The sequence below is a fragment of the Bombus affinis genome, unplaced genomic scaffold (assembly GCF_024516045.1).
Source record: "Bombus affinis isolate iyBomAffi1 unplaced genomic scaffold, iyBomAffi1.2 ctg00000070.1, whole genome shotgun sequence".
Classification (NCBI taxonomy): Eukaryota; Metazoa; Arthropoda; class Insecta; order Hymenoptera; family Apidae; genus Bombus; species Bombus affinis.
This window is the reverse complement of record NW_026108823.1, coordinates 212,935-240,626: the sequence shown is the minus strand read 5'-3', so window position 1 is coordinate 240,626 and position 27,692 is coordinate 212,935. Positions and strand designations below refer to the sequence as shown.

The following is a 27,692-nucleotide window of genomic DNA, read 5'->3' as shown; positions in this document are numbered from 1 at the left end:
CCGATGATCGCGGAACTGAGAGCGCAGGCGCACAAAGCGCTCAGGAAGGTGACGAGAGAAAGGAAGAAGAATGCCGGCAACACCGAGCCCCTCGTCAACGCCTACAAGGAGATCCGAAGGCAATTAAAAAAGGAGATCGCCCGCAGCAAAAAAACAGCCTGGGCAGAATACTGCAAGATACTGGAGAGCGACCCTTGGGGCAAACCCTATCGCACGGTCATGAAGAAATGTAAAAGCAAGGGACCAACCAACGACATGCCGATCGACATGGTGAAGGCAGTCCTACAGAGGCTATTCACCTTGGGACACGGACCCCCCCATTATGAGGGCCGCGAAGAGGCAGAGACCGAAGAAGAAGGAGATATTAGCCTCAGCGTCGCCATCGACGAAGGCGATGTCGTCGATGCCGCCGGAAGAATGAACACCAAGAAGGCTGCAGGAGTCGATGGCGTGCCGGGCGAGATCGCGAAGCTGGTAGCGAGTCGCAGGAGCGAGCTCGTGACAAGGGCGTTCAACGGCATCACTGAATCAGGAAGGATCCCAGTCTGCTGGAAGACGGCCAGAGTAATACTGCTAAGGAAACCGGGTAAGGATCCCAGTCTCCCTAACGCGTACCGGCCGATAAGCATACTCCCAACCATGAGCAAGATCTGGGAAAAATGCTTTAAGAAGGTCATCGAGAAATGCATTGGAATGGACCCGTTCCATCGGAGGCAATATGGCTTCAGAAAGAAGAGGAGTACGGTAGACGCCATCACGCAGGTGATGAAGTTTGCCAACATCTGCAAACAGAAGAAGATAGTATGCGTGATGATCACCCTAGATATTAGCAATGCCTTCAATTCGCTCAGCTGGAAGAGCATATACGAGGAATTTGACAAGAGGAAGCTGCCATGGAAGGTCAAAAGGCTAATCGGCAGTTACCTATCCGGAAGGAGGATCATCGTGAGCAACCAGCACGGCACGGTGGAGCACGAAGTGGCGGCGGGAGTCCCGCAGGGATCCATCCTCGGACCATTCCTGTGGAACTTGGTATACGACCGGTTGCTCGAGAGACTCGACAACATGCCAATGGTCAGAGCAACCGCCTTCGCGGATGATCTGGCCATCACATGCTCCGTCGGGAGGAACGAAGAGGCCTCCGCCAAGGTCAACACGATGCTAAGGATCGCCAACGATTGGTGCACGAGTATCGGGCTCACCCTGGCGAGAGAAAAGACGGAGGTCATGTTCATCACAAGCTTGCGAGTGCCGAGAGTGGTGAAACTCAGGTTGGGCTCCTCGGACATCGAAACGGTCGATCGCATCAGGTATCTCGGAGTCGTCATTGACTCCAGTCGGATGTTCGGTGCGCATATCGAGATGGTGTGTAACAGAGCCGACAAGTTAATAGGAGCCCTTAGGGGAATTCTACCCAACATCAACGGGCCGCCCAGCTTGGATCGTAGGCTCTACTACAATGTGTGGGAGTCCATCGTAACTTACGGAGCACCGGTGTGGGCTAGAGCAGCGAATACCGATAAGAACAGGAAAAAGCTGAAACGAGCACAACGAACGACCCTGTGCATAACAACGACGGCATACCGTACCGTCTCCCACGCGGCACTTTGCGTGTTGACCTGGAATCTCCCGATTTACATAAAGATAAAGATGCTCGGAGAGACCTACGAGAGGAACAAGATCCATGGGTCCAGGATTGGCACGGATGACGGGTGCAAGCTGAAGGAGGAACTGGAGGCGATTCGCAAGAAGGCCCAAGAGGCCTGGCAGAAGGAGTGGCACAACTACAAAAAAGAAAATATCACAAAGAAGGTAATACCGAGTGCGCTGCTGTTTACCAAAAAGAAGATGGACATCGATCACCACACCATGCAGCTGCTAACCGGGCATGGGAGCTTCGGTGTCTATAGGAAAAGGATTGGCAGGGACAGCGACAGCAACTGTCTCGACTGTGGAGACCCGAACGACGATGCAGAGCACGCCCTCTTCGCGTGCCCGAAGTGGACGGACAGAAGGATCGAGCTGGAGAACGCTCTGGGCGGGAAGATAGACGTGGGCAATCTGATGGCCACGGTGACCGCCAAGGACGAGAGCTGGAATAAATTCAGGCAATTCTGCAAGACCGTCATGTTTCACAGGAGGGTGACAGCGAGGGCCCGGGAAGAGGCAAGGAGGAGAACGAGCGAAACAACAACTACGCGGAGCAATGAGGGCAAGAACATGAAACAACGAAAAACCGCAGAAGGAGACCAGCCCAGTATTCTGAACTGGCTGAGAGGACGACATGAGCAGTAACTGCCCGAAGAAGTAGATACTACGGGACACGAAAGGACAACCCTGATGACTGCCGACAGCTTTTACCGGGGTTGTCTGCCCCCCAAGCGGAGGAAGAAGAAGGAGGGGTTTTTAGTGGGTATGGCAACGACATCCGACCGACTCCCACATAACCCAGTGATGCGGGTCACTGGGCATGCGTAATAGCATTTTCCCCTCCCCACGCAAAAAAAAAAAATATAATATAATGGGTGTAATCATATACAGTAAAACTTAGAAAATGTGCTCTGCATGAATTCGGTGAAAATTATCCTTTGTTCCGTGGTATATATAGGCACAAACGAATGGTAGACCGCAGCATAATAGTTTCCAACCATCCACAATTGTTCTAATTCCTCACTCGACGTCTTTCATGTTCATCCATGTAGGAAAAAGTATGTTATCGTTTAATAATAAGCTTTTAAGCGTTTAATAACATCTCGTCGAGTAAAAATTCCACACGAAGCAGTCAGAAAAATAATATTTGAAGAAGATCTATGTTCTCAGCTTCGTCGTGTGCAAGAACTTTGTAGGATAGATTGTATCATGCGATGAAAATGTTATACTTGTAAGTTAAGAAAATTGGAACGAAAATTCACGTTGTCTCAAAGATATCTTGTTTTTGGATAGAAATAGTTACTTTACTAACAACATTCTCCATATTAAGGATATCAACATCTTAGATTTAATCAAAGCCGCTGGAATACGCCAGATATTTCATATCTGACTTAAACATGTACAGTGACGAGCGAAAAAAGTAAACACATAAATGTAAAAGACTAATTTCTCAAGTGATCGGTAAAGATTAGGTAACAGTAACTACAAGTTATTATTAACGAAATGTAATAGTTAATTTTCATTAACATTAATAATGTACAAAACATTTTACAAAAATGGACATCTCAAACCATGTTTACAGTTTTGCACATTAATTATACTCGTCGAATCAAGGTTTCAACATAGATATTTCGTCCACTAGTACTACTTCACGTTTATTACATCCAATAGAATTAACTACTATTTAGGTAAATTATTTTGTGGTATGGTCAAATAATGCTCTTTTCTCATTATACCTTCGACATTCGCTTTCTACATAAAATCAACGGGCTGTGTTTACACTTTTGCTTGTCACGGCGTATCAAGGAAGATTGAAATATAAAGTAATTCGCACAAAAAAGTAGATATTAGTATTGATGTTATTGTATTCCATATTTGACCTTAAAATATGAATAAAATCAGTCTAAGTATTAATGAAATTTCAAACATTTTTTCTAAAACAACGGAACTTTCCTTTCTAATGAGCACTATATGATGCAATAGAAAAACAATTTGACACTGAAAATTGTGGTCAAGATCAATTTTGCGCTACACTTATTTAACCAATTTTCATCAAATCGAAGGTGTAGAATGGCTTGAAAAAAATACCGCGATAAATACTTTTTTGACACTTTGTACAAAGGTGTATATCAATGTGTATATCGATACACATACTCTGTATGTGCATATCCGTGGTATATATATCCGTTTTTCGAAGCAAAATGTCATCTACCTGTTCAAAAGAGCAAAGCAAAAACACTACATAGAGGGTTTGTTACTGTTAACACTCTCTATTTCCGTGCGTAAAGTATCCAACCAGATATCCAGGAACAGCTTTCAGGGAACGAGATTGAATGTTGATTGAACATAACCTATTTGATCGAATATATTTAATATCGCAATGTTACGTATAACAATATACGTATGGAATTTTAAATGTCATGAGGGTTGCAGCGGACTCAATTTTAATTACAATTTTAATTACATTAAACATTTTGCTCATTGATGACCTTACCTTAATTTTTTTCTCCTTCCTCACTTTCTTCTCCTATGCGAGTGACACAGCAAGATTGATAGTAACAAGCGATTTCATTAAAACACAATCTCCTTTTCCATTTGATGAACACGATACGAGACGAGGGAATGATTTAGGAACACGACTTTCGAGCGGTTTCAACAACTATTAAGTTTCATTTATAGCAACACAGTTCGCTGGTGAGTGTCGAGGCGTGCAGACGTGTGTCCAGTGCCCTGCAAAGTCCACAAAACAGCACGTGACCATCCAGTTGCTGCTGAGTGCCCAGACGTGCAAACGTGTGTCCAGTGCCCTGTGAAGTTCACAAAACTCCACGTGACGCCCATCTGTCGAAAGCGAATCCAACTAACCTAGCCAGGGGTTAACAGCCTCTCGACTAGTTCTTTCACACTGAATTAACTAGCTCGATGATGGCTCTATCATTCCCAACAGGCTCTCCGGAGCTAAATTATAACACCGCCATTTTGCCTCCCCCGTGGCAAGGGGGCAACACATCTATCCTGGTAAACGACCATCACACGAAAAAACGAAAGCTCGAACCAACCAAGACAAATGTGAACAAGAGTCAAACTAAACCACCAGCCAGCCAGGTGACCACCTTCAATAGATTCTCAATACTGGAGTCCACGGAAGACTCCATGATTACAACCGAAAAGGTAAATAATCTCCATACTCAAAGAATTCCCCCTCCCCCACCAATATTCATTGACGACGTAATCGACATACAGTCAATGATAAGGACTATCGAAAAAGACATCAGCAAAGAGGACTACAAGTTAAAGATTAACAACAACCACGTGAAAATTCTGCCGACCCACCCAGATGCCTATAGAAAGTTAACCAAGCTATTAAAAACGTTAAACGCTAAATTCCACACATATCAGCTCAAACAAGAAAGACCATTTCGAGTGGTGCTACGCAACATCCACCACTCAGTCGATCTAGACGAACTAAAGTGCGTACTGTTAAATCACGGCCACGAAGTAACTAACATCAGCAACATTAGGCATAGAATCACAAAAAACCCACTATCCTTATTTTTCATAGACTTAAAACAAAAAACAAACAATAAAGAAATCTACAACATCAATCGGCTGATGAACTCCATAGTTAAGTTCGAGCCACCTCTTGTAAAGAAAAAAATAATACAATGCAAAAGGTGCCAAAGGTACGGCCACACGCAGAAATACTGCAATCATAACTTCCGATGCGTAAAATGTGCAGGTAATCATCCCACTGACCAATGCACTAAATCCCCGGAAACCCCCGCCAAGTGTATCCATTGTCAAGGAGAGCATTCTGCGAACTACAAAGGATGCTCAGCCTACAAAACACTACATAATATAAAGTATCCAAAACTGAGACCCAAGGACATAACCATACAAGAACCTAAACCCCAAAAACTCACCTCACCAACAGTATCCTGTGCGCAGGCAACGCAAGGAAACGTAAACAACTCGAAAACACACAGTGTACACACAGAAAATAGAATTCCCACTCCACAAAACACAGACAACTTCGCCAGACTCGAAAAACTTATCGAGAAGCAAACAAAGCAAATTAACAACTTGCTGTCACTACTCACACTCTTCATGGACAAATTAATACGCACAGAAGCAAAATAAAACCAATGCGAATAGCTCTGTGGAACGCCAACGGTCTAGCTCAGCACAAATTTGAACTAGAACTATTCTTAAAACAACAGCAAATCGATGTGATGCACATATCCGAAACCCACTTCACCGACAAAAACTACCTCAAAATACACGGCTACAACTTCTACCACACACAACACCCCAGCGGAAAGGCACCCGGGGTCACCGGAATCATAGTCAAATCAAACATTAAGCACTACGAACTTTCACCATTCCAGAAAGACTACCACCAAGCAACAAACGTAGCAATAGAAGACTGTCATGGTACAATCACCACTTCAGCTATATACTGGCCTCCCAGACACTCCATCGCCAAAGAAGACTTTGACGACTTCCTGGACAGCCTGGGCAATAGATTCATAGCTGGAGGAGACTACAACGCCAAACACACCCAATGGGGCAGCAGACTGGTTACAGTAAGAGGCAAAAACCTCCTCAACAGCATAATAACCAACAAGCTCAACTACCTTACCACATACGAACCCACACACTGGCCCACCGACACAAACAAAATACCCGATCTCCTTGATTTCCTCATAACTAAAAATATCTCGTCAAGACACGTCCAAATCAATTCCTCGGCTGATCTCTCCTCTGATCATTCCCCCGTGATAGTAACAGTCAGTTCAACTATCATCGAGAATACACGTAATGGCTCCATACATAACCAACACACCAACTGGCAGCTCTTTAGAGAAGTCTTTACACACACAACTTCAGCCTCAACTTCACTAAAAACCAATGAAGAAATCGAAGCAGCCACGAAATACCAAAACACGAGCATAATAAACGCTATCCGCTTCTCCACACCGGCAAAAACGTCCATCAGCAATCACGAATACCCCCAGTACATATTAAAAAAAATAGCAGAAAAACGTAGACTAAGAAGCATATGGCAGACCCATAGAACACCGGAGGACAAACGCAAACTAAACAACGCAACTAGAAAACTATCCTAAACTATAAAAAACTACAATAATGACCGTTTTCACAAATATCTCGCCAGCTTGTCCCCTACAGCCGACTCCAACTACTCACTATGGAAGGCCTCCAGGAAACTCACGCGCCTCCCACAAATAATACCTCCAATCCGCCGTCCGCAGGGTGGATGGGCGCGTAGCCCTATAGAAAAAGCCAACCTATTTGCCAAACACTTGACTGAAGTATTCCAACTCCATTCCTCCATAGCTGCAGCGGACGTTACCGAATATCTGCACACTCCCTTCCAAATGTCCCCTCCTATTGAACCCTTCACTTCTTTAGAGATCATAGAAGCAATCAGTCGCCTAAACCCCAAGAAAGCAGCAGGTCACGACCTAATAGGAAATAAAGCAATCAAGGAACTTCCGATAAAAGGGATTGCACTCATCGCATCAATCTTTAACGCTATCCTCCGCCTTCAACACTTTCCCAAGGCTTGGAAAATCTCACTGATCACCCTCATCCCTAAACCCGGTAAACCAATATATGAAACCAGCTCCTATCGCCCAATCAGTCTTTTACCTACCCTGTCTAAACTATTCGAGAGGATGCTCACGAATCGTCTCCTTCCACTCCTAGAAGAATTGAAAACGCTCCCAGACCACCAATTCGGCTTCCGAAAACAACACTCAACAGTAGAGCAAATCCACCGCATAACCCACATGATCAGCCAAACCCTTGAAAAGAAAAAATACTGCTCAGCGGTATTCCTAGACATCCAACAGGCATTCGACAAAGTATGGCACGAAGGGCTACTCTACAAGCTCAGGAAGATCCTACCCCATCCATACTACTCCATCTTAAAATCCTACCTAACCAACAGACAATTCATAGTTAAATGCCCAGGCGCCTCTTCCGCAACATTCCCAATAGAATCGGGCATACCCCAAGGTAGTATCCTCGGACCCCTACTGTTCTCCATCTACATTGCCGACTTACCTATATCAAACGAGGTAACAATAGCAACATTTGCCGACGACACAGCACTATTAGCTACCCACGCAGACCCGGCAATTGCCTCATCCACTCTCCGGCGAAGTCTCGACTCCATGGAAAAGTGGTTCCAAAAATGAGGCTTCAAAATAAACGAAAAAAATCCTGTCATGTAACCTTCACGCTCCGAGAACAAACCTGCCCCCAGGTCACCATTAACAACACAATAATCCCAAGCAAGGACTCCGTAAGATACCTGGCCATGACCCTGGACAGGAGGCTAGCTTGGAAAAAACATATCTCAGAAAAAACAAAGCAACTAAAGGAAAAACTAAGAAAATTCTATTGGCTCACGGGCCGACGCTCCAAGCTAAACATACAGAACAAAATAACCCTCTACAAGGCCGTAATAAAACCTGTCTGGACCTACGGAATCCAACTATGGGGAACAGCAAGTAATTCCAACATTGAAATACTCCAACGCTTCCAATCGAAAACGCTAAGATCCCTATTAAATGCACCCTGGTATGTTACCAACGAAACAATCCACCGTGATCTCAAGATACCTACAGTCAAAGATGAAATACACAAGTCCAGAAGCAGATATAACGCAAGAGTCAACAACCACCACCACCCACTAGTCATCCAACTACTGGACACGACGGACCAGATCCGCAGACTAAAAAGAAAATACCCTCTAGATTAAATCCTTAGTTTCTACTAGAACCAACAATAAAAAACTATTATAATCCATGTCATTGTCATATCCACCAACATGCTAATTTAACTGTTAAAAATTTCCACCAAATGTCAAAATTGGACAAATTGTGAATTTCAATAAATAAATAAAAAAATAAAAAAAAAACTATTATTTCGTTTATAAGCCTGTGCATTTGCTCTATCGTGGAGTGTTTGTTTCTGTAACCAAATTGGTGATCCGGTATTAGATTTTTTGTCTCTATTATTGTTTTTATCCGGCCATATATTATTTCTTCCAGTATTTTGGAAAATACTGGAAGCAGTGATATTGGTCTGTAAGATGCAGTTTGGTGTGGGTCTTTGCCTGGTTTATGTAACATTTTGATCTGTGCTAATTTCCATGGTTTGGGGAAGTATTGAATTCTTAGAATTGCATTGAATATTATTGTCATTAGTCTTATTGCTTTTGGCGGAAGGTTTTTCAAGATTTTACCATTGATCAGGTCGATTCCTGGTGCTTTGTTGTTTTTTGTTTTATGAATTATTGAAAATATATAGAATGGATGCGGAAATACAAATAATTCCCTTTATTTAGCACACAACTGTTATACATATATCTTATACTCTTAAGACCTCAAAATCCTACTCGCACGCACGCTTGTTGTCAACCGACTCTTCCAGATACTTCTAACGACTGGCTCTTGTCTTTTGTCTCAACCAAGACCCGGACGTCCTCTGACGCTTACACACACATTCACATGTACAGTGTAAATGTATCATATTCCCAACACGCCTCCTTACATTTATACTGTACACTTAATCGTATTTACATGCTTTGACGAATTACGTAACAGAAACTTTAACACTTATTTATTTACATTTCTCTTAGTTTACATTCATCCATGACCTAAACCTTTCGAATTTCTCTCTACACAGTGCCTTCGTAAAAATATCCGCAGTATTTTCGTCTGTACTTACTTTAAGTATGTTTATCTTGTTCTCCTTTAAGCACTCGTGAACGTAGTGGTAATGAACTTCAATGTGTTTAGAATTTTTTGTAAAATTTCCGTGCTTTGCTATACTTATCACTCCAGAGTTATCCTCATAAATTTTTACAGGGTTATCATCTAGATCTACATTGAAGATTTTCATAATTTCCCTAATAGACATTAATTCACTCACGGCTTCCGATAAAGCTACATACTCTGCATACGTCGAGGCTTTTGTCACACACCTTTGTTTTTTAGACTTCCAACCAATTACATTTCCATACAATCTAATTACATATCCAGAAATCGATTTCCTATCTAAATGATCTCCTGCCCAATCAGCGTCCACATAACAATCTATCGTTTCACATTTTTCATTCCTTTTACAATCTAATCTTAAATCTCTAGTCCGGTACAGATATTTCAATATTCGCAAAGCATATTTAAAATGTGTCTCATTACAACAATCTTGAAATCTACTCAAATAATTCACACTATAACTTATATCGGGTCTGGTATTTACACTAATATACAACAATGCGCCAATTAAATTTTTGTATCCAATATCCTCTCTATTTATCTCAGCTTTTTCAATTTTTAAGTTGGTCTCCATAGGTGTCCAGTACAATTTGCTATTTTGTAACTTATATTTGTTTGCTAATGATTCAATGTATTTCTTTTGGCTTAATCTCATTTCATTTTTGAAATAATCATACTCTATATTTATTCCAAGATATTCTTTGACTTCACCTAAATCTTTCATTTCAAATCTATTAGTTAATAGCTTCTTTACATTTTGTATCTTCCTTTTGTTTTTACTACAAATTAGCAAATCGTCTACATATATTAACAAATAAGCAACATTTTCTCCCTCTCCATGTGTATATAGGCACAACTCTATGTTATTCTTTTTAAAACCTAATCTCGTCACATACTTATCAAAACACTCATACCAGTCCCTTGGACTTTCTTTTAACCCATACAGCGCTTTCGATAGTTTACAAACTCTATTCGTTCCGTCCGCATATCCCTTTGGTTGATTTACATATACCTCCGAGGTTACTTCACCATTTAAAAAGGCAGTTTCTACATCCATTTGCTCAATAATTAATCCATTTTGACAACAATATGATAGCAATATCTTAAAGGTCTGATTACTCGCTACTGGGGAGTATATGTCATCAGCTACGTTTCTTTGTTGGAATCCTCTTACCACTAATCTAGCCTTATACCTGTCATCTGATTTTCTCGTGTAAACCCATTTTACATCTAATACGTCTTTGCCTTTTACCCTTTCTACCAATTTCCAAGTTTTATTCTTACAAAGACATTCTATTTCCTTATCCATAGCTTGTTTCCAATCTTCACTATCTTCGCAACAAATCGCCTCCTCAAATGTACAAGGGATATCTACTCTACAATAATTTGCATGGATTTCACTAATGTTTTCTTTTTCTGGATATCTTACTGGAGTTCTCTTATTACGTGTAGATCTTCTAGGGATGTTTAAGCTTTCAAGACTGTTATCATTTTCATCTTCCCTACTTTCTAACTCTTCCTTATTCATGTTTACCAATAAATCATTATCCTCAATGTCATCGTTATCTTTATCGAATGAATTTTCAACAAAGCCGATACATTTTGTGTTTGTTCCTATGACCTCTACATGTCTCGCTATTGTTATTTTCCCACTTAATAAGACTCTGTAACCTACTTCACTATATCCTAACAAAATTCCCATATCTGCCTTCTTATCCCATTTAGAAACTCTTTTTTGTTCTGGTCTTCTTACAAAAACTTTACTTCCATATAGATGTAGATTTTCAACACTTGGTTTTCTCCCGAAGAATATTTCAGAAGGTGTCTTCCTCTCTATAGTATTTGCCAGTATTCGATTTTTCAAGTATACCGCTGTACAAACTATTTCCGGCCAGTACCTTTTATGTACTTTCGCTTCCGCTAACAAGCAACGCGCCATGTCCATAACTGTTCTATTATACCTTTCCGCTGTCCCGTTTAATTCATGTACGTAGGTTGGGCAATTATTTATTCTGATACCTTTATCCCTAGCAAATTTATAAATTCGATTATTCAAATACTCTTTTCCATTATCACATCTCAATATTTTTAACTTCTTGCCCGTTAAATTCTCGGCTTCATTTACAAACTGTACGAAACAATCAAAGACCTCACCCTTTGATTTTATACAATAAATTCTAGCTATTTTGCTATAATCATCGATAAATGAGATGAAATATTTCTCTTCATTGAATCCGGTAGTCTTAAAGGGACCGCACACGTCCGTATGAATAATTTCCATTATCTCCCTAGCCTTGGTTCGATTATTTTTGAATGGTAAATTGTGCATTTTACTTTCTATACACACCCTACATTTCAAAAATTCCTTCTCAAATTCATTCGGTATACCAGTAACTAGCTGCTCTTTACCCAAAATATTTAAATATTTAAAATTTACGTGTCCTAACATCATATGTCATCCTTCCTTTTTACTCATACCACTACGTTCGGCGCTGTTTGCTAAGTGCTCCTTCCCTTTCAATATACTTTTCATTCTATATGTTCCCTTTTCTTTAACCGCTACCGCTGTAAGCTTATTGTCCTCATTTATTACTTTTGCAATATTTCCTTTTGAAATAACCGTGTTCTTATTATCTGTTAATTTGCCTAAACTAATCAAGTTTGCGGACATTTCTTTCGCGTAAAAAACATTATTCATATTTATTTCATTTTACTTTCCAAATGCTTCAAAATAACTTATAACATTCCCTACTTTTGTTGCCTTTATCGATCTATTATCGCCTAAATATATATTTACCGGTTCTTTAAGGTCAATAGATTTATCGAAATAATTTACGTTGTTAATTATGTGATCTGTGCAACCGCTATCTAATAGCCACATTACTTCATTATTACTTATCTCGTTCGCCTCGCCGCTGTGTGCTGCGTGCGCCGTTGCTATTGTCACGTAAAATAAAAAAGCAGGAGGCTCGAACGAAAAGAAAAAATTAAGATAACAAAAAAACAAGAGAATTTATTTCTGAATTTACACTGACTGCGATTTTGTTCTGAGCTCCAGCCGTGACTTTCCAAGACTGAAACTCTTACAATCTTACGAATCTTTGTTTGTCATCCCTCAATATCCCCACTACCCTGTAGGCGTACGTGACATGTCACGCTTCTAGGACATTCGGTGGAAGGACCGTTAGGATACAGATGACTCATTAGGCATTTCGGCGATATACATTGTCGCTAAGGCCGCCACATCTCTATCTCCATCATCGGTCCATCGGATTTGAAGTATGCCGGTCGTGACACTATCCATGTGCCTGATCTTGAGTTACCATGCTCGCTCGTGCCGGTTGTTGATTGACGATGGAAATTTCCACGTCCCCTGCTCGTATTTCCTTTGTTTCCTCTTCCTCTGCTGCGACCACGTGTTGACCCACGCCAAAAACTGTTACTGTTTCCCGCTTCGACGCCATTTTGACACTCTCTCGCAAAATGTCCTACTCTTCCACATCTGAAGCATCCTTCCTTTTTTGCAGAAAAGGCGTTGGTTTGCATTTCTCCTCGATTGGACTTATTTTTCTTCTCCGCTATTTCAGTTTTATTTTTTACATACGCTACCGTTTGATTTTCTGCTTTCAATACATCTACTATATCCGCTATGTAGGTGTATTCTTCGGGTAACGTATTCAGCATGTAATTTAGTTTTTCTCTCTCACTCACTTGTGCACCCGCACCTTTTAATTCGTTTATTAATTTTTCGAAATCGCTAAAAAACGATGCTGAATCAGTGTAGTTCTCAAGTCTTATCTCTTCCAATCTCCTTCTGCATACGATCTGTAGTGCCGTCGACTCTTTCGAGTACATTTCATCAAACTTTTTTACTATCTCATACGCCGTTTTTTCTTCTCTAATATATTCCAATTGTCTATTTGTGACGGTACTATAAATTATATTTATTGCCTTCAAATCCTTTTTGTCCCAGTCTTCATTGTCTGTTTCTGTCTTCACCCTAGTTGTGACAATCTCGCATTCTTTATATCTGAGAAACATCGTTATTCTTCGCTTCCACATACCGTAATCCTCACCATCGAAAATAGGTATCATGATTTCCGATCTCTCCATTTTAAATGATTCCTTATCTCTTACTCAAGCGTTCCTACGTGCTCGAAGTGTATTTTTCCTCTTTGTAACCTTTGAACGTTTCTTTCCTTACTGAGAACTCACTCGAACTAACTCGCAATATTGAAAAACAGGCACTAAAATAACTTGCAAAATTATGAACCACGCTCTGCTACCATGAAAAGATATAGAATGGATTCGGAAATACAAATAATTCCCTTTATTTAGCACACAACTGTTATACATATGTCGGAGATGGAAAAACACCGGAACCTCTCCTTGGATTCTCGGGAAAACCGTAATGTCGTAATTTAGATTAAACAAATGTCACCCCGATTGTTCGAGATTTATGATAGTGAGCTTGGGCTCGAGGCGACAACCAGTCGCCGAACGTAGCCACGGTCAAGGGATGAACGTTTTATCTAACAAAAGCACAGAGTAATTCTATACCTCTCCTTAAAAGAAATAGTCGTAGCGACACGCGGCAGTAAATATTTCAATGGTTTCTGTCCCGTGGCTCGCCACACGCAGATTCTATACTCCGGGTAAGATGATCTCCAGATGTCAACATACCTCCGCAGTATATGTTTAGCTAACGTGAGGACCCGCAATAAATCTTAAGATTTAGTCAAGCAAAGTCCTTCACATAGACAAGTAGTCTTTGTTGCAACTACGGGAAGATAGGAGAAACCTATCTTCCACGAACGATGCCCCCCGTCAACAACCTCCCCTCAAGGGCGGCCAGCATCTCTTTCAAAACGCCGATATGGAGATCGACCAATTAGCAACAGCGCTAATTTCCCTCACCTTTGGAACGAAAGCTTTTTTTGACGAATCCGAGGATCTCATGTCCTTAGACCCACCCATTATAGTTTTCCTCGACGGCATCATCGAGACGGAGAGTTACTCTCCGGTACGATCTCGACGACGATTCGAGTAACTCTCGGATACGTAGTGATTGCCCCATGCATTAACATTGAGTACAACTTAGGCGCTAAAGAAGAGTAGAGTTCGTCATCCCGTTGACCGTGGATTCGTTATTGAGCCTAGGATCATTGTCATTAGCCTCTCGAGTATCAAATTATCGCGATTACCTGTCCAATTCCATCATGGTCATGTTTGCACTGGTAAATATCTCCTCTATTGCATAATGATCACGTCTAGTGTCAATAGGGATTCGTTTCACGCCCTTAACCCTAACTCTAATCGTAACGCCAACCCGACACATATATCTTATACTCTTACGACCTCAAAATCCTACTCGCACGCACGCTTGTTGTCAACCGACTCTTCTAGATACTTCTAACGACTGGCTCTTGTCTTTTGTCTCAACCAAGACCCGGACGTCCTCTGACGCTTACACACACATTCACATGTACAGTGTAAATGTATCATATTCCCAACAATTATGTTTCTAATTTCTTGTGCTGATGTTTCAGGTATGGTGTATTCCTTGTCGGTTGTGGTAATAGTGGTTTGTGGATCCTCCTCCGTATGACTTTTGAGGTTGCTGTTGTTGATAATGTGTGATGTGAATGTGTTGCAGAGGTGATTGGAGAATTCTTCAGCTTGTTCTTCGTTGCTTCTTACCCATGTGTTATCTGCTTTTCTGATTGCTGGGACGGGTATTATTTGCTACCTTATTTTTTTCGTGGCTTTCCATAGTGAATAGTTGGTTTTCTCGTGTGTGGAGAGTGTCCCTATGAACTTTGCGAATTCGTTATCGTTGTGCTCCTTTATTTTGTTTTTTATTTCCTTTGCAAGTTTGTTTAAGTGTTCTTTGTTTTCTCGAGTTCTGTATTTTTGCCATTTTGCTTTTGCTTTTCTTTTTTCTTTGATTTTGTCGAGTATTTCTTGCGGGATTGTTATTGTTCGTCTGCTGGTTGATTCGGGTGTAGTGGTTGTCCTTGCTGCTTCTTGAACAGTTGCTGTCAATGTTGCCACTGCCTGTTCTATGTGTTCAGGAGTTTTCAACGGGATGTTGCAGTTTATTTTGCTTTCTATTATTTCTGTGAAAGTTTGCCATTTGGTGGTTTTATTGCATAGTGTTTCTGGTTTGCTATAGTGTATTGGTTTGTTTCTGTATTCAATCATTATGGGTGTATGATCGGAGCTGAGCTCGAGGTTGGGTGTTATTTTTAGTTTATTTGTGTTTAGTCCCCTTGTAACTGCAAAGTCCAGAAGATCTGGTTTTTTGTTCAGGTCAGTCGGCCAATGTGTCGGTGTTCCTGTGGATAATATATTGAGGTTATTATTTCTAATGTATTTTTCCAGTGTTGTGCCTCGAGGTATAATGTTTCTTGACCCCCATAGCGTGTGCTTTGAGTTGTATTCTCCCGCTGCGATGTACTTGTCCCCTAGGTCCTGGAAGTATTCTTCCCACATTTGTGATGTTATTTTGTGTCGCGGAGGCACATATACTGCTGACAACTGGAAGTAGTTGTTGCTAGTTTGAACTGTAACAGTGGTTGCTTGTAAATATTCTTTGTTAACTTGGCTGTGTAGATAATGTTTGATATCGTTTCTGACTGTCACTGCTGTCCCTCCGTGAGCTTTTCCTGAGGGGTGTTTGGTATCATATATGGTGTAGTATGGTATTTTCATGTAGCTTTTTGTAGTGAATTGTGTTTCTGAGACAAGTAGTATGTCTATATTGTTACTGTATATGAATGTTTTAATTTCGAGGACCCGTTGTTGTAGGCCGTTTGAGTTCCAGGCTGCTATTTTTAGAGTGTCCGTTTCTTATTTTTTGCTTAGCACGTTTGTAATTAGTTGTAGCATGACTGTGATTTGTTGGGTTTGCTGTCTGAGTACTGCGTTTTGCTCGCTTATCATTCTGGTTAGCATTTCGGTGTTCTTTATAGATTGTTTGAGCAGTTCTTTGATTTCTGCAGTGTCATTGTTACTATTGCTGTGGTATTGGTTGTGTGTATGTATCGATTGGCTGGTTACTTGAGCGTAGCTTAGACCACCAATGGTGTTGGTGCTGATGGGTTTGGTGTTTGTTGCTTGCACTGTATTTGGTATTATTTCAGGATTTGTGCTGTCCTCTTGGGCTTGTGTGTTAGTGATTGTCCTGCTTCGTAGGGGCGGGAACAGTTTACGTTGTAATTGTTTTCTTACTTCACATCCTTTATAGCTGGCTGGGTGGTTTCCGTTACAGTTATAGCATTTAACTTCTTCTATTTTTCCAGAAGATGGGCAGTGTATAGTTAAGTGGTTTTTTGCGCACTTGACGCAAGCTGGGCTTCTGTTGCAATAATTTTTAGTGTGTCCGTATTGTTGACACCGCATGCATTGAGGTATATCTTTTTTGTGTCGTGGTGGTTCCACTGTTACTATTGTGTTTAGTATTTGTTTGATATCATATATTTCCTTGTTGTTGTTTCCGGGTTCCAGTTCTATTAAGAATAGTGGTAATGGTTGCTTTGTGTCGAATCTTGTTATATTGTTTATTGTTCTTGTTTGATGACCAATTTTTGCTAACTCATCGCTTAGTTTATATATGTTCGTTTTAGGATGCAATCCTCTTATGAGAATTTTATAGCTCCTTTCAGTTTTTAGCTGATACGTGTGGTAAATAGCATTTTTTTTCTTTTAATGCTTTTATAACTTCCCTAAATGTTTCTGGGGTGTTTGTTTGAATTTTTACTTGTTCCAGTTTTGTTTGCTTTATTGTGTAGTTGTTTTTCTCGTCTAGATTATTTAGTAGATCGATGTGCGGGTCTATTATTTGGGCCTCAACAAAAATTGGTGGTGGTTTTGTAATATGATTTGTTTGGATTGTGGTTTTATTTATGGGGTCAGCGCCTGTTTCCTCTGTTAGTGAGCTGAAGGAGTTGCTTAATGGTAATTCTTGCAGCCATCGCTGCTTTTCTGTAGCTGGGTTTTCTATGGCACTTATGTCTGGAGTTGTTTTGCGTTTTTTGCTAGCCTTCGCTAGCTTCCAGCTTTCGTCCTGTTGAGGTTATTCGGTATATAAAGAGAGAAAAACGCATGGATAAAGTGTAAGATACAAAGTATATATTTGACTTAATGATGAAATACAGGAATACAATTTGAGCTGGTTCAGATCCGCACGCTAGCAGTGTTACTTTATGACTGAAAACCCCGAAGCCAACGTCGCCTGTCTAGAGTTTATGGTCTGCCTTCCTGCTATTCTTTTGTCTATGTGCTGTCGATGGCTTCAGCGCTTGAGAAAGTTAAAAAGACCAGATGTGGAGTTTTCCTAGAAGTGGTGACCACTTCAACACGTCCTGATAGTATCTTTCATAATCTGAATTGCTCTCTTCCTGTCCCCGCTGCTCTTTTGTTTCTTCTGTCTCCATGTTAATTTGTTTGTTTTTTATATAATATGTTTCTCCCTTTGTTGCTATGTTTATAGTTGGTATCTGCATTGCTATTTTATTTCCTCCTCACTATCTGTTACGCCACGAGGCTTACCACAGGCTGTATTTTCTAACCGTCGCTCACGGCCCTACAATGTCGCAGTCAGATCGTTTTATCTGACCGCCGGATCATATACAATGTATCGACGAGCGCATAGCTGTCGCCAAGCAGCGAGTTCTCGAAACGTCGAATTTTGTCCGTTACGTTTTCCACGCAAGAATAGACATACGTAATCATAGGCGCGAACGGTGGCGTGACCTAAGTATAGTGGGGGTCGTCTTAAAGATGAGACAAAGAAATCATCTAAAGTCGATCAGTTCCTTGTGACGCGTCGAACGTTACACATTGAATCGAATCTAACACATAATGTCTGTCTCAAGCTGCGAAGTGCGATAGGTCTCGTTATAAACAAACCGCTAAACAAACCTTGCCTGTTATCTTTTTCGTTTATAATTGTTGATCTTTGACTGAACTTGTTGTTTCGTTATTTTTATTAAACTTTTATCAACCAACCCAGTATAGTTGTTCGTATACACTCAAACCTAACCACCTCTATTCTCGTAATAGAAATAGGGGATCAATCAGTTCGTGGCGTCAATTGTTTAATTGTAACGAGAATTTACGACTCTCGTTGACGCGTTATCTAGCGATCGTCTCTTTCCGCGAACGGTTGAAACACTATCACTTTGCAGCACTATTACTTTGAAGCACTTTTTCCCTATTCACTTATACCTGGAGAGGACGACCGTCTAGACACGTCCGTCCTCCTCGGCTGCCCGAGCAGGAGTGTTCCGCAGGTATGTGTGCAAAGCAGTACCGAAAACTCTAAAATTTTCTACATCTGGCGATTTCCCGTACCACAGTTCATATGATGTTTTCTTGTCTTGTCTTGTCAGCCCGGTCTTATTTATGACATGCACTGTAGTGTTCATGGCTTCGGCTCATAAAAACAGCGGTAGATTAGATTTCGAATATAACATCGACCGTCCTGCTTCTACTATTGTTCTAATTTATCTTTCTGCGACGCCATTCTGTTCAGAAGTGTATGGGACGTTAATCGTATGCTTAATTCCCTGACTTCTTAAAAATTCTTTAACCTCTTTATTTTTGAATTTTTTCCCTCCATCACTATGAATTTCTTTGATCTTATCATTGAATTGATTTTCGACTTCTATGCAAAAAGTTTTCAACTTTTCGATTACTTCTGACTTATGTCGTAAGAAATAAATCTTTGTGAATTTGGAAAAATCATCTTTAAACGCAAGAAAATACAATTTCTTGCCTAATGACTCGACTTCCATAGGTCCACATACATCCGTATAAATAATTTCGCGAGGTTTAGTCGCACGCTTGGTTTTCTCGTGAAAACTCGATCTATTGTGTTTCCCGTACGCGCAACCTTCACAGAAAAAGTTACTATCCTCTACAACTTTTATATTTGAATTTTTTAAAAATTCCTTAACGTGTCTGATGTTTTGATGACATAGCCGTTCGTGCCATAACTGCAGTGTGTCCGCGTTTGATTCCGCTCTATTGCTAAGATTACAAACTGACGGTATGATAACTCGCATGTCGACCTTATATAAATTTCCAATAACAGAACCCCTTGCTATTATTTTCTGATTTTGTAAAAACATGCAGTTTTTTCCTTCTCTTAGAATACAGAAATCTATATCTCTTCTTGCAACGGATCTAACGGAAAATAGATTTCTTTTCATACCTGGTACATACAAGACATTGTTCATTGTACATGCTACCCATTTGCCGTCCACAAAAGTCTCTACCTTGATTTTTCCTTTGCCGTACGCATCCATGAACGTACCATCGCCGATTTCTATCTTTACCGTGTTATCGAATTTTTCGAAGACGCTGAACCATTCTTGTCGTCCTGTCATGTGATTCGCAGCTCCTGAGTCGATTATCCAAGCATCATGGTTTGCCACTTGTATCGTTGAGGTGCTTCCTAATAGACCAATTCCGCTGTGATCTCGATTTTCAATTCTGGGTTCCTGGTTGTCTCTGCTGTTGTTTCCTTTCTTATTTTTGAAGCAATTTTTGCTGGTGTGGCCTTTCCTTTTGCATGTAAAGCATCTAAAGCAATCCTTACTTGGATGACCAACTTTTCCATAGTTGAAACAGCTTGGACCTTGTTTCTCGTATTCACGTTTGCTTGACTGCTTCTGCTGTTCCCTTTTATAATTGTTATCTTTTGTTACCAGCGCCACCGATGTTTCCTGGTCGTCTTTCTTCCATCTGATTTCTTCCGTCATCAGCCTGGTACTAAGCCTGTCTAAGGTCTTCTTTTCTTCTTCCACTGAATCCCACGCACTGTGAAAATGGTCAAATTTGTTCGGTAACACCGATAAAATGCGTGTTATCAGCATTTTCTCGCCAATTTCACTCCCAAGAGTTTTCACCTTCGCCGCTATCAATTCCAACTTTGATAAGTTGTAAGATACATTTTCAGATTCTTCCCATTTAAAATTGAAGAACTGCTTCTGGACCATACTTAGATTCTCATCCGACTTCATGTCATATACTGTATTCAACTTTTTTCACATTTCATGTGCTGTTGTGCAACATAAAAGAAGATCCAACGGTTTCCTTCTTACTGAGGTCACAATTAATTTTCTCGCTAGCCGATCTGCCTTCAAAAATCTTTTACGGGCGATTTCTTTCTCCGCACTGTTACCTGGATGACACAGATTTCCTTCACACACGTTGATCAGGTCGTCATCTCCCTCCAAAAGTGTACGCATGACAAAACGCCACTGGAGCCAGTTTTCTTCGCCACGTAACATCTCGATCTTCGCACTTGCTGATTCCATTTTAGCACTATCACTTACTTTACTAAGCACAATACTTTGACAATTTATTCACTTCGCGTTGCTATCTTACACTTTACAGCCCTGGGCCCATAACCTGTTGAGGTTATTCAGTATATAAAGAGAGAAAAACGCGTGGATAAAGTGTAAGATACAAAATATATATTTGTCTTGATAGTGGAATACAGGAATACAATTTGAGCTGGTCCAGATCCGCACGCTAGCAGTGTTACTTTATAACACAGTTCCGCCTGGGCAGGCGACCTAAACGGACGTGCGAAACAGTGCTCCAGTGAAAGTGCGGCAAGAGGGAAGAGAAAGGGACAAAGTAAACGCCCATCTACAAAACGTGGAATCATGCAGATTCCACCAATAAAAATAGTTAATTCAGGTGAAACATATTTCATAAATAGAGCTACAGACTCTACATATGTAGAGAAAAAAGACGATATTATGGAAGCAACACAATCCGACGGGGAGCAAAACATACCAATACACCAGGAAGAAAGCTGGACGGTGGCAACCTCCAGCAAAAAACGGAAGGTAACCCCGCTCGCAAGCGCGAGGAAAATTGATACATTTGAAAAAAAACAATGGCTACAAGATATCAAGCTGCATAATCCATTCAGCGCACTGCCAGAAGAGGCAGCAACGGACCCAACGGAAAGTCCGACAAACCGCATTCCCAAACCACCACCGATATACATAGATGCGAAAATAATCGACCCCCTCATCGAACTCCTAAACAACACTGCAGGGAAAGACAACTATGTCATCAAACAGATAAAAATAGACCAGGTGAAAGTGCAAACCAACACCCCAGAAATATTCAGAAAAATTACAAGATCACTAAAGGGAAAAAACGCAGCATATCACACTTTCCAACTCAAAACTGACAAAAGCTACAAAGCAGTAATCAGAGGACTACACCGAAAAACAAATACCGGAAAAATAAGTGAAGAACTGGCAAAAATCGGACACCAGGTAAGGACAATTAATAACATCAACAAATACGATACCAAACAACCATTACCGCCATTCCTAGTTGAACTAGAACCTAGAAACAACAACAAAGAAGTATACGATATAGAAAAATTACTAAACACAATAGTAAAAGTGGAGCCACCTAGACATAAAAAAGAAATCCCACAATGCATAAGGTGCCAACAATACGGACACACTAAAAACTATTGCAATAGAACCCCGGCATGCGTTAAATGCGCAAAAAATCATCTTACGATACACTGCCCATCAACGGAAAAAATAGAGGAGGTTAAATGCTACAACTGCAACGGAAAACACCCAGCCAGTAATAAAGGTTGCGAAGCTAGGAAACAATTACAACGCAAACTGTTCCCGCCCCTACGAAGCAGGACAATCACCAACACACAAGCCCAACAGGACAGCACAAAACCCGAAATAATACCAAATACAGAGCAAGCAACAAACACCAAACCCATCAGCACCAACACCATTGGTGGTCTAAGCTATACTCAAGTAACCAGCCAACCGACACATACAGACAACCAATACCACGGCAATAATAACAATGACACTGAAGAAATCAAAGAACTGCTCAAACAATCCATAAAGAACACCGAAATGCTAACCAGAATGATAAGCGAACAAAACGCAGTACTCAGACAGCAAACCCAACAAATCACAGTCATGCTACAACTAATTACATACGTGCTAAGCAAAAAATAAAAACGGACACTCTAAAAATAGCAGCCTGGAACTCAAACGGCCTACAACAACGGGTCCTCGAAATTAAAACATTCATATACAGTAACAATATAGACATACTACTTGTCTCAGAAACACACTTCACTACAAAAAGCTACTTGAAAATACCATACTACACCATATATGATACCAAACACCCCTCAGGAAAAGCTCACGGAGGGACAGCAGTGATAGTCAGAAACGATATCAAACATTATCTACACAGCCAAGTTAACAAAGGATATTTACAAGCAACCACCGTTACAGTTCAAACTAGTAGCAACTACTTCCAGTTGTCAGCAGTATATGTGCCTCCGCGACACAAAATAACATCACAAATGTGGGAAGAATACTTCCAGGACCTAGGGGACAAGTACATCGCAGCGGGAGACTACAACTCAAAGCACATGCTATGGGGATCAAGAAACCTTACACCTCGAGGCAGAACACTGGAAAAATACATTAGAAATAATAACCTCAATGTTACGCCACGAGACTTACCACGGGCTGTATTTTCTAACCGTCGTTCGCGGCCCTACAATGTCGCAGTCGGATCGTCTTATCTGACCGCCGGATCATATACAATGTATCGACGAGCGCATAGCTGTCGCCAAGCAGCGAGTTCTCGAAACGTCGAATTTGGTCCGTTACGTTTTCCACGCAAGAACAGACATACGTGATCATAGGCGCGAACGGTGGCGTGACCTAAGTATAGTGGGGGTCGTCTTAAAGATGAGACAAAGAAATCATCTAAAGTCGATCAGTTCCTTGTGACGCGTCGAACGTTACACATTGAATCGAATCTAACACATAACGTCTGTCTCAAGCTGCGAAGTGCGATAGGTCTCGTTATATGCAAACCGCTAAACAAACCTTGACTGTTATCTTTTTCGTTTTTAATTGTTGATCTTTGACTGAACTTGTTGTTTCGTTATTTTTATTAAACTTTTATCAACCAACCCAGTATAGTTGTTCGTATACACTCAAACCTAACCACCTCTATTCTCGTAATAGAAATAGGGGATCAATCAGTTCGTGGCATCGATTGTTTAATCGTAACGAGAATTTACGACTCTCGTTGACGCGTTATCTAGCGATCGCGTCTCTCTGCGAACGGTTGAAGCATTTGGTCCTTCGAGCCGGATTCAGTGTCAAGTGAAAGATGCACGCCAGTGACACCCACTACCATACAGTGCCACGTAAACCCAACACAACCAGCAGCGGAAGCGTTACTACCCCAGCGAGGTCAGTAACGTAAAGGGTCGTCACCTTTGAAGAGGTATAATTCGGTGGTTGAAACGCAACCACACAGCCTCCTGCCGCAAAGTGGGCAATCGCCAACAGAAGTGAGTTCAAACGATTTCGCTCTCAATTACATAACAAATAATGGCAACCGGAAACGAACTCGCCATCTTGCGTCGACAGCGGGGCTACTATATCGCCCAGTTTACACGCTTCGCAAAAAAACTGGACGACATCGAACAATCAGGCTGTCCGGAAGAGATCGACTTGATACAAATTAAAGATCGTCTAGAAATCTACGAGACGGAACTCCATACAAAACCAGATCGTAGCTATAGACGAGGGAGAGATCGCGCGCGGCATTGAACTAGCGGAAGGATACGAAAAACTACAACGCCGAATAACTAAACAATTGATCAATATACGACGAAGTACGCCGTCACAATCGACAAGCGGCGCATCAGCCGCCGGTCGCGTGTCTGCTTCGCTTAAACTACCGGAGGTTCGGATACCTACATTTGATGGCGCCCTCGAGGATTGGCAGTCATTTTACGATTCCTTCTCGTCAACGATAGATCAAAATGAACATTTAGCACCGGTTCAGAAATTTTATCATCTCCGATCAGCCCTGACTGGATGGGCCGCGCGAAGCATACAGTCATTAGCCATCACCGAGTCAAATTACGCAATCGCCATTGACGTTCTTAAGGAAAAATTCGACTGCCACCGTCAAATCTGCATGCGACAACACGAATTATGGAATTGTCATGTCTTCAAAGCGAAGTCGCCCAAAGAACGCCTGGAAATCGCTAAAAGAGCGTCGCTCTGTTTAGGCAAGCAACCAATTGTTTAGGCAAGGAACACGCTCTTACTCAATGCTCCGCGGGGTCATGTCGCATCTGTAGACAGCGACACCACACGTATCTGCATCAAGACCATGGGCATAGCAAACCATGAACACGTGTCAACCGAACATCGAGCGGTCGATCTTCGCCTAGTTCACCGACCCCGCGTTCCTCACATCGTTCGAGACGCACATCCTCGTCATCCCAGTCAAGCAAACGGGCCCGACTTGCGTCTGCAAAAAACGCGATTCGGATGGGTCATCGGGGGGAGCCCAACCTCGCAATCATTAGCATACGCATTTCACGCCTTCACGACGGCTTTACAGGCGGACCTCGCCCGTTTTTGGGAAATCGACGAGGGACCGCCCACCGCACGAATTTCGGAAGCGGAACGACAGTGCGAGGAGCACTTTCGAAATCACGTTCAACGCACCAACGAAGGGCGATACGTTGTCGCTCTCCCATTCAACGAAACAACTCCTCCGCTTGGATCCTCGAAAGCCATGGCAATGAAGCGACTCACTTCCCTTTGCCGTCGATTCCAACGAGACAAACAATTCGAAGCCGACTATCACGCCGTAATAGAAGAATACTTGGAATTAGGACATATGACGAAGATTACCACGGACCACTGCACGGACGACGGATATTTTCTGCCACATCACGGCGTGATCAAAGAATCCAGTCGGACTACAAAACTCCGAGTTGTGTTTGACGGATCTGCACCAACAACCACCGGAGTTTCATTAAACGACGTACTTCATACGGGACCGAAACTACAAGACGACATATTTCTTATCCTTTTAAGATTTCGTTCTCATCAGTACGTCATTACAGGCGATGTCGAAAAGATGTATCGACAATTTCTTGTGCGTCCAGTGGATCGGAAATTCCAACAAATTTTGTGGCGCAACTCTGATGGAGAAGTTGACACCTATCAACTTAACACAGTGACATTCGGGCTATCAGCGGCCCCCTATCTAGCCATTCGGTGCCTGAAACAACGGGCAGACGACGAGGGACATCGATACCCACGAGCAGCGATGGTCTTACAGCGAGACTTCTACGTCGACGATGTTCTCACAGGAGCTGATACAAAGGACGAGGCACTATCACTGAGAACGGAGCACATAGAATTGCTTAAACTAGCCGGCTTAAACATTCGAAAATGGGCAGCGAACGACCGGGAACTGCTACGAGGACTTTCCGAGCAGGACATAAACGATAAGCTGCTACTAGGCGAATCGCAAACTTTCAAAACTCTGGGTGTTGTTTGGAATTCCTTTGACTATTCGATCCTATATTCCGTCAAAATCAATCCTACCACCTCTCGAATTACGAAGAGAACAGTCAGCTCCGAAATTGCCAAGATCTACGACCCTCTTGGATTACTGGCATCAGTGATCGTTCGCGCTAAAATGTTGCTCCAACGACTTTGGACTTTAAAAATTGACTGGGACGAATCTCTTCCGGCTGACGTACACACAGAATGGAGCAAATATTATTCACAGCTACCTTTGCTAAATAACGTGAAGTTTCCACGTAAAACTATAATCAAGACTGCAGCGGAAATTGAATTACACGGATTCTGCGACGCCAGCGAAAGGGCGTATGGGGCATGCGTCTACCTTCGCACCATCACTCCGGAGGGTCATGCCTGGACACGACTCCTCACTGCAAGGTCAAAGGTGGCTCCACTCAAATCACAAACCATTCCAAGGCTGGAACTGAGTGGAGCACTTCTTCTCACATCATTGGCCACTACAGTCCTTCAAGCGTTACCAAGCAACATTTCTCGGACCGTTTACTGGACTGATTCTACAATCGTTCTACATTGGATTAATACATCACCCCATACGCTGAAAGCCTTCGTCGCGAATCGTGTGACAGAGATTCAACAGAAAACTCACACCTCCGATTGGCGCCACATTCCCACTACCGAAAACCCTGCAGATCTCATATCGCGAGGCCAATCACCCGAAGACTTCTTGCGATCAACCATTTGGCAACATGGACCGGAATGGCTCCAACAACCTGAAAAATACTGGCCGACGTGGAACCCGGTACCATTAGCTGAAATACCAGAGCAGAAGAAGGCAACATGTCTGTCCGTGACTCCGCCTGACCACAGTCTACTGGACTGGAGAGATTTTCTTCTTGGCCCAAGCTGATAAGAATTGCCGCTCGTTGCTTCCGATGGAGACAAAAACAGGATCGGGGGGGACCTCTAACCACACATGATTTAACCAATGCGCATAACAAATTGGTCAAATTGTTACAGCTCTGCTATTTTCCAGATGAAATACGTACTCTCCGAACAGATCGAAATTCTGCAGTGAAGGGGAAGGTGCAACGACTCAATCCATTTCTGGACAAGGACGAGATATTGCGAGTCGGAGTCCGACTCAGTCACTCACCAATGCCCTTCACTCAGAAACACCCAATCATTCTACCCAAATCCTCAGTTACAGCACACATTATCGGGCATGAACACCTCCTAAATCTCCACTCCGGAACTCAAGCTACCTTATATGCCTTAAGGAGATCTTATTGGCCTATCGACGGCCGTAGTCAAGTTTGGAGCACGCTGAAGAAGTGCGTATGTTGCTGCCGAGCCAATCCACCTCCAGTGGATTACGTACTGGGCGACCTTCCAGCTGCACGGATAACGGAATCTCGTCCATTTACCAACGTCGGAATTGATTATTGCGGACCGTTCTACATCAAGGAACGAAAGGATCGCAACCGACGCAAAATCAAGGTATATGTAGCAATCTTCGTATGTCTTGCAGTTAAAGCAGTCCACCTCGAGCTGGTCACCGATCTCACTAGCGAGGCCTTCATTGCTGCTCGGCGAAGATTCATCGCTCGCCGAGGATTCTGTGTAACAATTTATTCTGACAACGGTGCCAACTTCGTTGGCGCCAACAACGAATTACGAGAGCTCCGAAACCTCCTGCAGTCCGACGATCATAAGGTAAAGGTTCACTCCTTTTTAGCCGATCGACGGATCGAATGGCACTTCATTCCTCCCAACTCACCTCACTTTGGCGGGTTGTGGGAGGCTGCGGTGAAGTCCTTCAAACGACATCTCA

At 42.0% G+C, this 27,692-nt stretch overlaps 3 protein-coding genes and 1 long non-coding RNA gene across 10 annotated transcripts in view; 2 read left to right on the top strand and 2 right to left on the bottom strand.

Annotated features, from left to right (window-relative positions):
* Positions 1–27,692, top strand: part of LOC126927049 (uncharacterized) — a 97,154-nt gene that overhangs the window by 24,718 nt on the left and 44,744 nt on the right. The window lies entirely within an intron of this gene.
* Positions 1–27,692, bottom strand: part of LOC126927035 (G-patch domain and KOW motifs-containing protein-like) — a 93,791-nt gene that overhangs the window by 44,476 nt on the left and 21,623 nt on the right. The window lies entirely within an intron of this gene.
* LOC126927089 (uncharacterized) lies at positions 12,716–22,267 on the bottom strand. Its single transcript, XR_007715144.1, has 3 exons — positions 20,980–22,267; positions 20,107–20,882; positions 12,716–13,247 (listed from the first exon to the last, which is right to left on the bottom strand). It is a non-coding gene; the product is annotated as an uncharacterized LOC126927089 (long non-coding RNA).
* LOC126927025 (uncharacterized) overlaps positions 22,416–27,692 on the top strand; it is a 97,555-nt gene continuing 92,278 nt past the window's right edge. The window contains exon 1 of the mRNA XM_050743304.1: positions 22,416–23,856. The gene's annotated coding sequence lies outside the window, so the exon portion shown is untranslated. The remainder of the gene's footprint in view (positions 23,857–27,692) is intronic.